Source organism: Mustela nigripes, chromosome X (genome assembly GCF_022355385.1).
Source record: "Mustela nigripes isolate SB6536 chromosome X, MUSNIG.SB6536, whole genome shotgun sequence".
Taxonomy (NCBI): Eukaryota; Metazoa; Chordata; class Mammalia; order Carnivora; family Mustelidae; genus Mustela; species Mustela nigripes.
The window spans coordinates 73,859,445-73,871,787 of record NC_081575.1 but is presented as its reverse complement, the minus strand read 5'-3'; the positions used below and the strand labels follow the sequence as shown (position 1 = coordinate 73,871,787).

Here is a 12,343-nt window from a genome sequence, read left to right as displayed (position 1 = left end):
TATTGAGGTATGCTCCACTTACACTGTGCAGAGTTTTAATCAAGAAAGAATTTCTTGTATATTATCAAATGCCTTTTCTGTATTGAGAGGATCATATAATTCTTTTTTTATTGTGTTATGTTAGACACCATATAATACATCATGAGTTTTTGATGCAGTGTTCCAAGATTCATTGTTTATGTATAACACCCAGTGCTGCATGCAGTACCTGCCCTCCTTAATACCCACCACCAGGCTCACCATCCCCCCACCCACCTCCAGTCTAAAACCCTCAGTTTATTTCTTGGGGGTTGACAGTCCCTCATAGTTCATCTCCCCCTCTGATTTCTCCAAATTCACTTCTCCTTTCCTTCTCCTAATGAACACTGTTATTCCTTATGTTACACAAGTAAGTGAAACCATATGATAATTGACTCTCTCTGCTTGACTTATTTCACTCAGCATAATCTCCTCCAGTCCCATCCATGTTGATTTAAAAGTTGGGTATTCATCCTTTCTGATGGCTGAGTAATATTCCATTGTATATATAGACCATATCTTCTTTATCCATTCATCAGTTGAAGGGCATTTCAGTTCTGTCCACGATAATGGAAATTGCTGCTATGAACATTCGGGTACATATGGCTCCTCTCTTTACTACATCTGTATCTTTGGGGTACATATCCAGTAGTGCAATTGCTGGGTCATAGGGCAGTTCTATTTTTAATTTCTTAAGGAATCTACACACTGTTTTCCAAAGTGGCTGTACCAATGTGCATTCCCATCAACGGTGTAAGAGGGTTCCCCTTTCTCCACATCCTCTTCAACACTTGTTGTTTACTGTCTTTTATAGACAATTTTGTCCATTTAATGAACATTAATTTTGGCCATTCTAACTGGTGTAAGGTGGTATCTCAATGTGGTTTTGATTTGAATCTCCATAATGGCTAATGATGATGAGCATTTTTTCATGTGTCTGTTAGCCATTTGTATGTATCCTTTGGAGAAGTTTCTGTTTATGCCTTCTGCCCATTGTTTGACATGATTATCTGTTTTTTTGTGCGTTGAGTTTGAGGAGTTCTTTTTTTTTAATATAAATTAAGGGTTTATCACAAAACGTAAAGTGTTAGTTTAATGACCCATTGTCAGTGATTCAAAAAAACAAGGCCATGAGCCCTGGGTGTGACTGGGGGCAAAAGCCAGGCTCTGGAGCGGGCTGACAGGCACTGGTTCACAACCTCCAGCAGGTGGGTATTCGCTAGAGCAGCTGCTACCCATTCCTTATCTGCAAGCTGCTTGTTCACTGCATGCTCCAAGGCATGAGTTCCTGGTGTAGTGTGCACATCCATCTTGAAACGCTGGGGAAGGGATCAAAGAAGCTTGACTTTGATGGACAGGCCGATAAGAGTGGCCATGCTGCAGTGTGGAATGGTGGGTGTGAAGGCCACAGCCACCGTACTCTCAGGGTTGCTCACCTGAACCCGGACTTGCTCCACTACGTTCAATTCTTCCAGTGTCAGTGGATGCTCCAGATCATTGATGGAGCGAATCAGTGAAGATCTCGCTCATATCGATGCTGTCTGGAACCTGCTCATCCTCCTCACCAGCGGTCACCGGTAGCCCCCCAGAGTGCTCCTAGATGAGCAGGTTAGCGTTCTCCAGGAGGCTGCCCCCCACCCTACTGCCACACACCATCCCGAAACCGCGGCCCGCCGCCCGAGTTTGAGGAGTTCTTTATAGATCTTGGATGTCAGCCCTTTGTCTGTAGTGTCATTTGCAATGTCTTCTCCCATTCTGTAGGTTGCCTCTTTGTTTTTTTGGTTTTTGGGGTTTTTGTTTGTCTGTTTGCTTGTTTTTGTTTTTGTTTTGTTTTGTTTTGGCTGTTTCCTTTGCAGTGAAGAAGTTTGATCTTGATGAAGTCCCAAAAGTTCATTTTCACTTTTCTTTCCCTTGCCTTTGGAGATGTGCATTGAAAGAAGTTGCTGTGGATGATGTCGAGGAGATTACTGCCTATGTTCTCCTCTAGGATTTTTGATGGATTCCTGTCTCACACTGAGGTCTTTCAACCATTTTGAGTTTATCATTGTGTATGGTGTAAGAGAATGGTCAATTTTCATTCTTCTGTATATAGCTCTCCAATTTTTCTAACAGCACTTTTTGAAGAAATTATCTTTTTCCACAGGATTTTGTTCTTATTGAAGATTATTTGACCATAGAGTTGAGGGTCCATATCTGGGCCATCTACTCTGTTCCATTGGTCTATCTGTCTGTTTTTGTGCCTGTACCATGCCATCTTGGTGGTCACAGCTTTATAATAATGCTTGAAATCAGGCAACATGGTGTCCCCAGCTTTGTTTTTCTTTTTCAACATTTCCTTAGTGATTCCATACAGATTTTAATATTGTTTGTTCCAGCACTTTGAAAAATGCCATTGGTATTTTGATCAGGATGGCATTGAAAGTATAGATTTCTCTGGGAAGCAAAGACATTTTAACAATGTTTATTCTTCTGATCCATAAGCCTGGTATGTTTTTCCATCTTTTTGTATCATCTTCAATTTCGTTAGTGAGTGTTCTGTTTTCCCTTGAGTATAGATCTTTAACCTTTTTGGTTAGGTTTATTCCAAGGTTTATTTCAAATTTTGGTGCCATTGTAAGTGGAATTGATTCTCTAATTTCCCTTTCTACAGTTTCATTATTAGTATAAGAAAGCAACTGATTTCTGTGCATTGATTTTGTATCCTGCCACATTACTGAACTGCTGTGTGAGTTCTAGTAATTTGGGGATGGAGGCTTTTGGCTTTTCCACATAAAGTATAATGTCACCTGTGAAGAGAGAATGTTTTATTTCTTCTTTGCCAATTTGAATACCTTTTATTTCTCTTTGTCTTCTAACTGCTGTTGGTAGGACTTCTAGTACTATGTTGAACAACAGTGGTGATAGTGGGCATCCTTGTCGTGTTCCTGATCTCACTGGGAAGGCTTCTTGTCAGCTTTTGTCCATTGAGAATGATATTTGTTGTGTGCTTTTCATAGATGGTTTTTATGAAGTTGAGGAATATTCCCTCTGTCCCTAAACTGTGAAGAGTTTTACTCAGGAATAGATGTTGTATCTTGTCAAATGCTTTTTCTGCATCAGTTGAGAGGACCATGTGTTTTTTCTCTCTTCTCATATTGATTTGTGCTATCACATTGATTGTTTTGCAAATATTGAACCACCCTTACATGCCAAGGATAAATTCCACCTTGTCATGGTGGATAATCTTTGTAATGTACAGTTGGATCCTATTAGCTAGGATCTTGTTGAGAATCTTGCCATTCATATTCATCAGGAATATTGGTTTCAAATTCTCCTTTTTGAGGGGGTCTTTGCCTGGTTTGGGGGTCAGGGTAATGCTGGCTTCATAGAAAGAGTCTGGAAGTTTTCCTTCTGTTTCTATTTTTGAAAAAGCTTCAGAAGAATAGGTAGTATTTCTTGTTTGAATGTTTGGTAGAATTCCCGAGGGAATCCATCAGGTCCTGGACTCTTGTTTTTTGGAAGGTTTTTGATCACTGCTTCAATATCATTACTAGATATTGGTCTATTCAAGTTGTCAATTTCTTCCTGTTTCAGTCTTGGAAGTTTATAGGTTTCCAGGAATGCATCCATTTCTTTTTGGTTGCTTAACTTATTAGCATATAGCTGTTGATAATGATTTCTGATGATTGTTTCTATTTCCTTGGTGTTAGTCATGATCTCTCCCCTTCCATTAATAATTTTATTAATTTGAGTTCTTTTTTTCTTTTAGATTAGTTTGACCAGTGGTTTATCCATCTTATTAATTCTTTCAAGGAGGCAGCTTCTAGTTTCATTATTATAATTGTTTTATATTAATACATAAATATATAAATAAATAATTTATATTTATATTAATATATTATATATTAAATAGATAATAATAATTATTATCATCATTATTATTATGTGTTGTATTGTATCTCTGGTTTCTAACTCATTGATCTCTGCTCTAATCTTAATTATTTCCCTTCTTGTACATGGGTTGGCTCTCACTTCTGCCCTTAGAGATTCTATGTTGCCACTAATGGTCTTCTCCACCTTAGCCCATGTCTAGTTAACTGTTACCCCGATTCTATTTGTGACATATTGTTTATGTCCATATTCAGTAGTTCTGTGGAAGAGTTCTCAGTCTCTGGATTTTCCCTTTGTTGGGTGTTCTTCCTCCTAGTCATTCTGGTGAGAAGTGGTTGAGAATATGTAAAGTTGAAAATATCAAGTACAATCCAGGCAAGGTGCACCATGGAAAGTTTTGGAGCAATGGGAAGTCACTGGGGTGGGGAAGGTGAAGGAAAAAAGAAAAAGAGAGAAAAAAAAGAGAGAAACCCCAGCCCAATTGAGCCCTAAATGTAAGATTTATAAAGTACAAAAACAAAAATGAACAAATAAAAAGACCATCAAAGAAAAAAAAGAAAAAACCCCTGCCAAAATGAACCCCAAGAATAAGATCTATAAAGTACAAAAACAAAAACAAAGACACTAAAACACTGACAAAAGAATAAGATGGGAAGTTTGTTCTAAACCATCGATGTGAGTGAGGAAGTTTATTTCAGTTCTTCCTAGGTGTATCTTGTTATCTTTGTTAAAGGACTCAACTTTCTGACGATACAGGGAAATTAAAACTGGTGTGTATATATACAGACACATACACACACACACATACGGTATTGAATAGGGAAAAAGGACTACCTATCTATCTATATCTATTTCTATGTCTATATCTGTAATCTTTATAAAAGAAAAAAACCAAAAATGTATGTATGAAAATGTTCAAGTTAAAAAGTTACTATGGAATATGTTGTATTGAATATCTAGTTGAAATGGTAAGTAGGTAAAAATAAATAAAAGAACAAGATACATGAGAACAAATTTTAAAAAGAGAGAGAGAAGTTGTATCTACAAAATATACACCCCTTGGGGCAATACCAGGAGCTTAATATTTATTTTCTCCTGATATTGGGGTTTTACAGTTTTATGGGGACTCTGTGGTGGTTGTCTTCTTGTTCTTTTGGCTTGGTTTCTGGGAGAGGGGCCTGCTGCATTGTTTTTCAGTCAATCATGCTTGGGCTGAGTTGCCCTACCCCCTATAACAAGGGGCTGGGCTCTGTGGCAACCGGTTTTTAAGGATTTTGTTCTCTGGAGGTTTTTATTCTTTGGCACCTTTTTGGACAGTCAGAGCAAAGTAAACTGTCTACACCCAGACCTCTGCCTCAAAGAAAAGCCATAATCTCCTGCCCTCTGAATAGTCCAGAACACACAGAGTCCTCCTCTGAAAACTTTGTTGAACACTGCAACCTCCCAAAGATGGTGTGCACCCTCAGCCACCATCTCATTGATTGCCCAAGAACCCCGGTTGTCTCTGTATCTCCATGATACCAAAACCAGGAGTGATACTGGTTCTGGGTAGCAGTGGAGGCAGCAGAGGCGGCTATTATGGCTACAGACCCAGGGACCAACAACTGCAGCCTATGCTGGGCTCTCTCAGGCATGGGCAGGCACTGGTTGTGGCCATCCTGAGACCGTGCTCTTAAGTCTGCACCTGCAACAGCCCGATCCCAACAATTGTCCCTTATGTCCCTTTGTGCTTTTATCCAGTCTCCAAGTTAATGCTGGTCCCCAAGCACGGGGCACTTTCATATTGGGGTATTACTTTCTGAGGGTCACTTCTGGTAGCTCCCTCCCCCTTCTGTTTATCTTCCTATATTAGTCCATGCACTCCCAACTCTGTACCTCTCCACTGATGATCTTCTGCCCCCATCGAGATCCAGAAGTGCATAATCTTATATCTCAGGCTGATTTCATGGGTGTTCAGAGTGCTCTGGTAGATATTTAGCTCAATGGGGAATGGTTGAAATAGGGTCTCCTACTCCTCAACCATCTTGTCCCTCCTTCCTCGAGAGAATCATATAATTCTTGTTCTTTCTTCTATGACTGTGATGTATCATGTTGATTGATTTGCAAATGCTGAACCACCCTTGCACTACAGGAATAAATTCCACTTGGTTCTAGTGAATAATCCTTTTTTTTTTTTTAAGATTTTATTTATTTATTTGACAGACAGAGATCACAAGTAGGCAGAGAGGCAGGCAGAGAGAGAGTTGGGAGGAAGCAGGCTCCCTGCTGATTAGAGAGCCCGATGCGGGGCTTGATCTCAGGACCCTGGGATCATGTCCTGAGCCGAAGGCAAAGGCTTTAACCCACTGAGCCACCCAGGCGCCCCAGTGAATAATCCTTTTAATGTACTGTTGGTTCCTATTGTCTAGAACCTTGGGGAGAATTTTGGCATCCGTGTTCATCAAGGATATTGGTCTGTAATTCTTTAAAAAAAATTTTTTTTGTTTTATTATGTTAGTCACCATACAGTACGTCATTAGTTGTTTTGTTTTGTTTTGTTTTTTTAATTTCCTTTCAGTATTCCAGAATTCATTGTTTAGGCACCACTCCCAGTGCTCCATGAAATATGTGCCCTCCATAATACCCACCACCAGGCTCACCCAACCTCCCACCCCCCTCCACTCCAAAACCCTGTTTGTTTCTCAGAGTCCACCGTCTCTCACGGTTCATTTCTCCTTCCAATTTCCCCCAATTCACTTCTCCTCTCCATCTCTCCATGTCCTCCGTGTTATTCCTTATGCTCCACAAATAAGTGAAACCATATGATAATTAACTCTCTCTGCTTGACTTATTTCACTCAGCATAATCTCTTTCAGTCCCGTCCATGTTGAAACAAAAGTTATGTATTCCTCCTTTCTGATGGAGGCATAATGCTCCATTATATATATGGACTGTATCCATTTTATCCATTTGTCTGTTGAAGGGCATCTTGGTTCTTTCCACAGTTTGGCGACTGTGGCCATTGCTGCTTTGAACATTGGGGTATAGATGGCCCTTCTTTTCACTACAACTGTATCTTTGGGGTAAATGGAGCATATTTACACATCATAGTGTATTATAGTATTTGCCCTATAGTATTTATAGTATATTATAGTATTTACACTACCCAGTAGTGCAAATGAAGTGTCATAGGGTAGCCTCTATTTTTAGTTTCTTAAGGAATCTACACACTGTTTCCCAAAGTGGCTGCACCAACTTGCATTCCCACCAACAGTGTAAGAAGGTTCCCCTTTCTCCACATCCTCTCCAACACATGCTGTTTACTATCTTGTTAATTTTGGCCATTCTAACTTATGTACGGTGGTATCTCAATGTGGTTTTGATTTTAATCTCCCTGATGGCTAGTGATGATGAACATTTTTTTCATGTGTCTGTTAGCCATTTGTGTCTCCACTTTGCAGAAGTGTCTGTCCATGTCTTCTGCCCATTGTGTGACATGATTATCTGTTTTGTGTGTGTTGAGTTTGAGGAGTTCTTTATAGCTCTTGGATATCAGCCCTTTGTCTGTATTGTCATTTGTGAATATCTTCTCCCATTCCTTGGGTTGCCTCTTTGTTTTGTTGACTGTTTCCTTTGCTGTGCAGAAGCTTTTGATCTTGATGAAGTCCCAAAAGTTCATTTTTGCTTTTGTTTCCTTTGCCTTTGGAGACATAGCTTTTTTTTTTAAGATTTTATTTATTTGACAGAGAGAGATCACAAGTATGCAAAGAGGCAAGCAGAGAGAGAGAGAGAGAGAGAGAGGGAGGGAGGGAGAGAGGGAGGGAGGGAGAGAGGGAGGAGGAAGCAGGATCCCTGCCTAGCAGAGAGCCCGATGTGGGACTCGATCCCAAGACCCTGAAATCGTCACCTGAGCTGAAGGCTTAACCCACTGAGCCACCCAGGCAGCCCTGGAGACATGTCTTGAAAAAAGTTGCTGTGACTGATGTCAAAGAGGTTACTGCCTATGTTCTCTAGGATTCTGATGGATTTCTGCCTCACCTTGAGGTCTTTTATCCATTTTGAGTTTATCTTTGTGTATGGTGTAACAGAATGGTTAAGTTTCATTCTTCTACATATAGCTGTCCAATGTTCCCAGCACCATTTATTGAAGAGACTCTCTTTTCCACAAGATATTTTTTCCTGCTTTTTCAAAGATTATTTGACCATAAAGTTGAGCGTCTATATCTGGGCTCTCTACTCTGTTCCACTGGTCTATGTGTCTGTTTTTGTGCCAGTACCATGCTGTCTTAGTGATCACAGCTTTGTAATTTGGTATTGCTTAAGCCCCGATTTGTGACCCAATATGGTATCTATTCTGGAGAATGTTCCATGTGCTTTTGAGAAAAATATGTATTCTGTAGTTTTAGGATGGCATGTTCTGTATATAACTATGAGGTCAATCTGTTCCAGTGTGTCATTCAAAGCCCTTGTTTTTCTTGTTGCTTTTGTGCTGAGATGATCTGTCCATTGTTGTGAGTGGGGTATTGAGGATCCCGACTATTATTGCTTTATTATCAATGTGTCTTTACTTTGGGTATTAATTGGTTGATATAATTGGCTATTCCCACATTGGAAGCATAGATATTTATGATTGTTGGGTCTTCTGGTTAAACTCTTTGAGTATGGTACAGTGTCTCTCTATGTCTCTTACTACAGTTTTTGGTTTAAAAATCCAATATGTCTGATAAAAGGATTGCTACCCCAGCTCTCTCTCTCTCTCTTTTTTTTTACTAGTATAATTTTTATTTTTATTTTTATTTTTTATTTTTATTTTTTAATTTATTTTCTGTGTAACAGTATTCATTGTTTTTGCACCACACCCAGTGCTCCATGCAATCCGTGCCCTTTCTAATACCCACCACCTGGTTCCCCCAACCTCCCTCCCTCTGCTCCTTCGAAACTCTGATTGTTTTTCAGAGTCCATTGTCTCTCATGGTTCACCTCCCCTTCCAATTTCCCTCAACTCCCTTCTCCTCTCCATCTCCCCTTGTCCTCCATGCTATTTGTTATGCTACACAAATAAGTGAAACCATATGATAATTGACTCTGCTTGACTTATTTCACTCAGCATAATCTCCTCCAGTCCCGTCCATGTTGCTACAAAAGTTGGGTATTCATCCTTTCTGATGGATGCATAATATACCCAAGCTCTCTTTTGAGGTCATTTGTCATGATAAATGGTTTGTATAATTTTTATTTTTATTTTTAATTTTAATTTTTATTTTTTTATTTATTTTCTGTGTAACAGTATTCATTGTTTTTGCACCACACCCAGTGCTCCATGAAATCCGTGCCCTCTATAATACCCACCACCTTGTACCCCGACCCCCCCCCCCCCCCCCCCTCCAAACCCCCATGTTGTTTTTCAAAGGCCCTAGTCTTTCATGGTCTTGCTTTTTTTTTTTTTTTAATCCAATCTGATACCCTATGTCTCTCTCAATTGGAGCATTTAGCTGATTTACATTCAGAGTAACTACTGAAAGACACTAATGTAGTGCCATTGTATTGCCTAGAAAGTCCCTATTTCTGTAGATTGTCTCTTTTATTTTCTGGTCTATGTTACTATTGGTGTCTCTCTTCTCTTACTGGATCTCCTCCAATATTTCTTGCATGGCTGGCTTAGTTGTCACATATTCTTTCAGTTACTGTTTATCCTGGAAGTTCTTTTTCTCTTCTTTCATTCTGAATGACAGCCTTGCTGGATAAAGTAATCTTGACTGCATGTTCTTCTCATTTAATACCCTGAATATATCTTACTAGCCCTTTCTGGCCTGTCAAGTTCCTGTGGATAGCTTTGATGTTGTTATGATATTCCTTCCTTCATATGTAAGGAATCTCCTTGCCCTAGTTGCTCTCAGGATAATTTCTTTGGCTCTAAGGTTTGCAAACTTCACTATTTTCTGTTGGGGTGTTGATCTGTTTTTTATTAATTTTGGGAGGGGTCCTCTTTGCCTTTTGAACATGAATGTTTGTTTCCTTTCCCAAAGGAAGGAAGGTTCTCAGCCATGATTTCCTCAAATATACCTTCCAACCCTCTCTCTCTCTACTCTTTCTTGGATCCCAGTGATTCTGACATTCATACTTTTCAAGGCATCATTAAATTTTCTATGTCTCTCTTCACGTTCAGTTGTTTTTCTCTTTTCCTCAACTTCCTTCCTTTCCCTCAGCCTGTGCTTTAGATAACTTATTCTCTCATCCACCTCATTGACCCTAGCTGTTAGAGCATAAAATCTAGACTGCATCTCACTGAAAGCATTTTTAAGTTTGGCCTGATTAGATTTCATTTCCACCCTTTGAGATTCTATATTGTCATGTAGGCTTTTTTCAAAGCTAGCTATTAACTTTGAAATTGCTATCCTGAATTCTATCAGCAACATCTTGTTGTAAGTTCATTCTTCTAGTCATTCTTTCCAAGGAAGGATGGGTGAGTGGACAAACAGAATCCCAAATATCAACCACAACCTAAGAAAACTGGACCCTAGAAAAGTTCTGAAGTAGTTGGAAGTCACCACAGAAAAGCAAACAAAGCCAAAATGAATGGAACAATAAAAAAGAGGTGGGGGGAGAGACTATAATCTCACAAAGTGGACAAAGCGGGGTGATCTACTTGTTTCTGATTGAATTTTGATCTGTGTTAGATGTTATTTGCCAAAATTGAAAAAGAAAATTATGTATATATTTAATATTGAATAGAGTGAAAAAAAAGACTAGAATGTGGCATAATCTATAAAATGTGGATGTGAAAAAAGGTTAAAGGGTGACTTAAAAACATAAATTGGTAAAATAAGAGTCTAGTTGAGATGGGAAAAATGTAAAAGAAAAGAAAAGGAAACCCCTGGAGCTCAGTATATTAATTTCCCCTAGTGCTTGAATTTTATAGTCCTATGGGATCTATAAGCTTGTCGTTCATATGCTCTTCCCATCAGTCTTCTGAGGGGAGAATCCTGCTCTTCTGCTTCTCAGATTTCTTTGCCTGGGCAGCGGTTCCCCACCCCTTGTCAGGGGAATGGGCTCAAGGTGAGCTGGTGGTGGTTTTGTTTTGTTTTGTTTTGTTTTTTTCCCCTGGTGGCTTTCTGTGCCTCCTCAGTGGTTCAGAGCAAAAATGGCCATGCTCGAATCTCTGGCCCAGAGACATAATATGGCAGTTCCCTTTCTTCAATAAATCATCTCTAGGTTAAACTCTTTCCACTTTTGTGTGCATACACTAAACCCATAGACTCTCGCTCTTCACCCCCACTACATTTATCCCAATGGGGTATCCCAGGGGCCCATAACTGACACTTTGCTTTGTGTCTTTTTGACTACAAGCAGTTGTGGGTTCGTGAGTACACCATGTTTTGCTGTTCCTAGGTCATGGTGAGTGCCATCCTACTGTCCTTTTCCGGGCCACCTCTACTCTGGGAGCTGTTACCCAATGTGAGAGCAACTATTTCATCTTTCCCAGGGGATGTTTAACAGCCTGTATATTCCAGTCCTTTTCAGGTTGCTCAGGCAAAGAGTAATCTCTCTACCAGTCCACTCATGGTTTATGGCAACCAGAGATGAGAGTCCCTTCTGGGCTCACTGACCATAACAAATTTCTCTGATCCACTGCTTGGGCATTCTATCAGATCAGGCACCCCCATTCTTTCTGTGTATCCTGGGATCCTGACACCACAATGACCCATCCAGAATTCTGCAATTTTCATTCTCTGGACCCCTTTCAGAAAAGGATGTCTCTCACTGGAGACAATTTCTAAGTGTTCTGATTTCACTTTCTGGTAGCTGGCTTATGGAGGCTCCCTCCTCCCTCCATTTATCTTCCAATATTTACCCACAGATTCATGATTCTGCATCTTCTACCTTGCAAAAAGTTGTTATTCTTCTGCATTTCGAGTTCCAGATATATTTTCTTACATCTTAGGTTGAACTTGTGTGTATGTTCAGATTGGTTTTATATATATCCAGCTACATTCCAGTAGGGGACCAAATGAGGTCCCCTACTCTGCTGCCATCTTGCTTAGAATTAACCCCCATGACTTTCTTTTATTAACTTTTTTATAGCTTTCAGTATGCAAATCTTTCACCATTTGGGTTAAAATTCTCAGTATTTTATTAATTTTAATGCTTTTGAAAGTGAATTTTTAAAAATTTCTTTTCCAGTTAGTTTATTGTTAGATTCCAGAAACAACTAACTTTTTATGTTTATTCTGTATCCTGCACCTTTGCCAAATTTGTTTATCAGTTCTAATAAAATCTTTAGGATTTTCTACATATAAGAGTATGTCACCTTCACTGGAAGAGATTATGCTGAATGAAATAAGTCAAGCATAGAGAGTCAATTTTCATATGGCTTCACTTATTTGTGGCGCATAACAAATATCATGGAGGACAAGGGGTGTTAGAGAGGAGAAGGGAATTGGGGTAAATTGGAAGGGGAGGTGAATCATGAGAGACT

At 39.5% G+C, this 12,343-nt stretch overlaps 1 protein-coding gene and 1 pseudogene across 1 annotated transcript in view; one reads left to right on the top strand and one right to left on the bottom strand.

Moving 5' to 3' along the window:
* ZC3H12B (zinc finger CCCH-type containing 12B) overlaps positions 1–12,343 on the top strand; it is a 594,748-nt gene that overhangs the window by 305,417 nt on the left and 276,988 nt on the right. The window lies entirely within an intron of this gene.
* LOC132007112 (cytosolic iron-sulfur assembly component 2B-like) lies at positions 1,125–1,674 on the bottom strand (annotated as a pseudogene).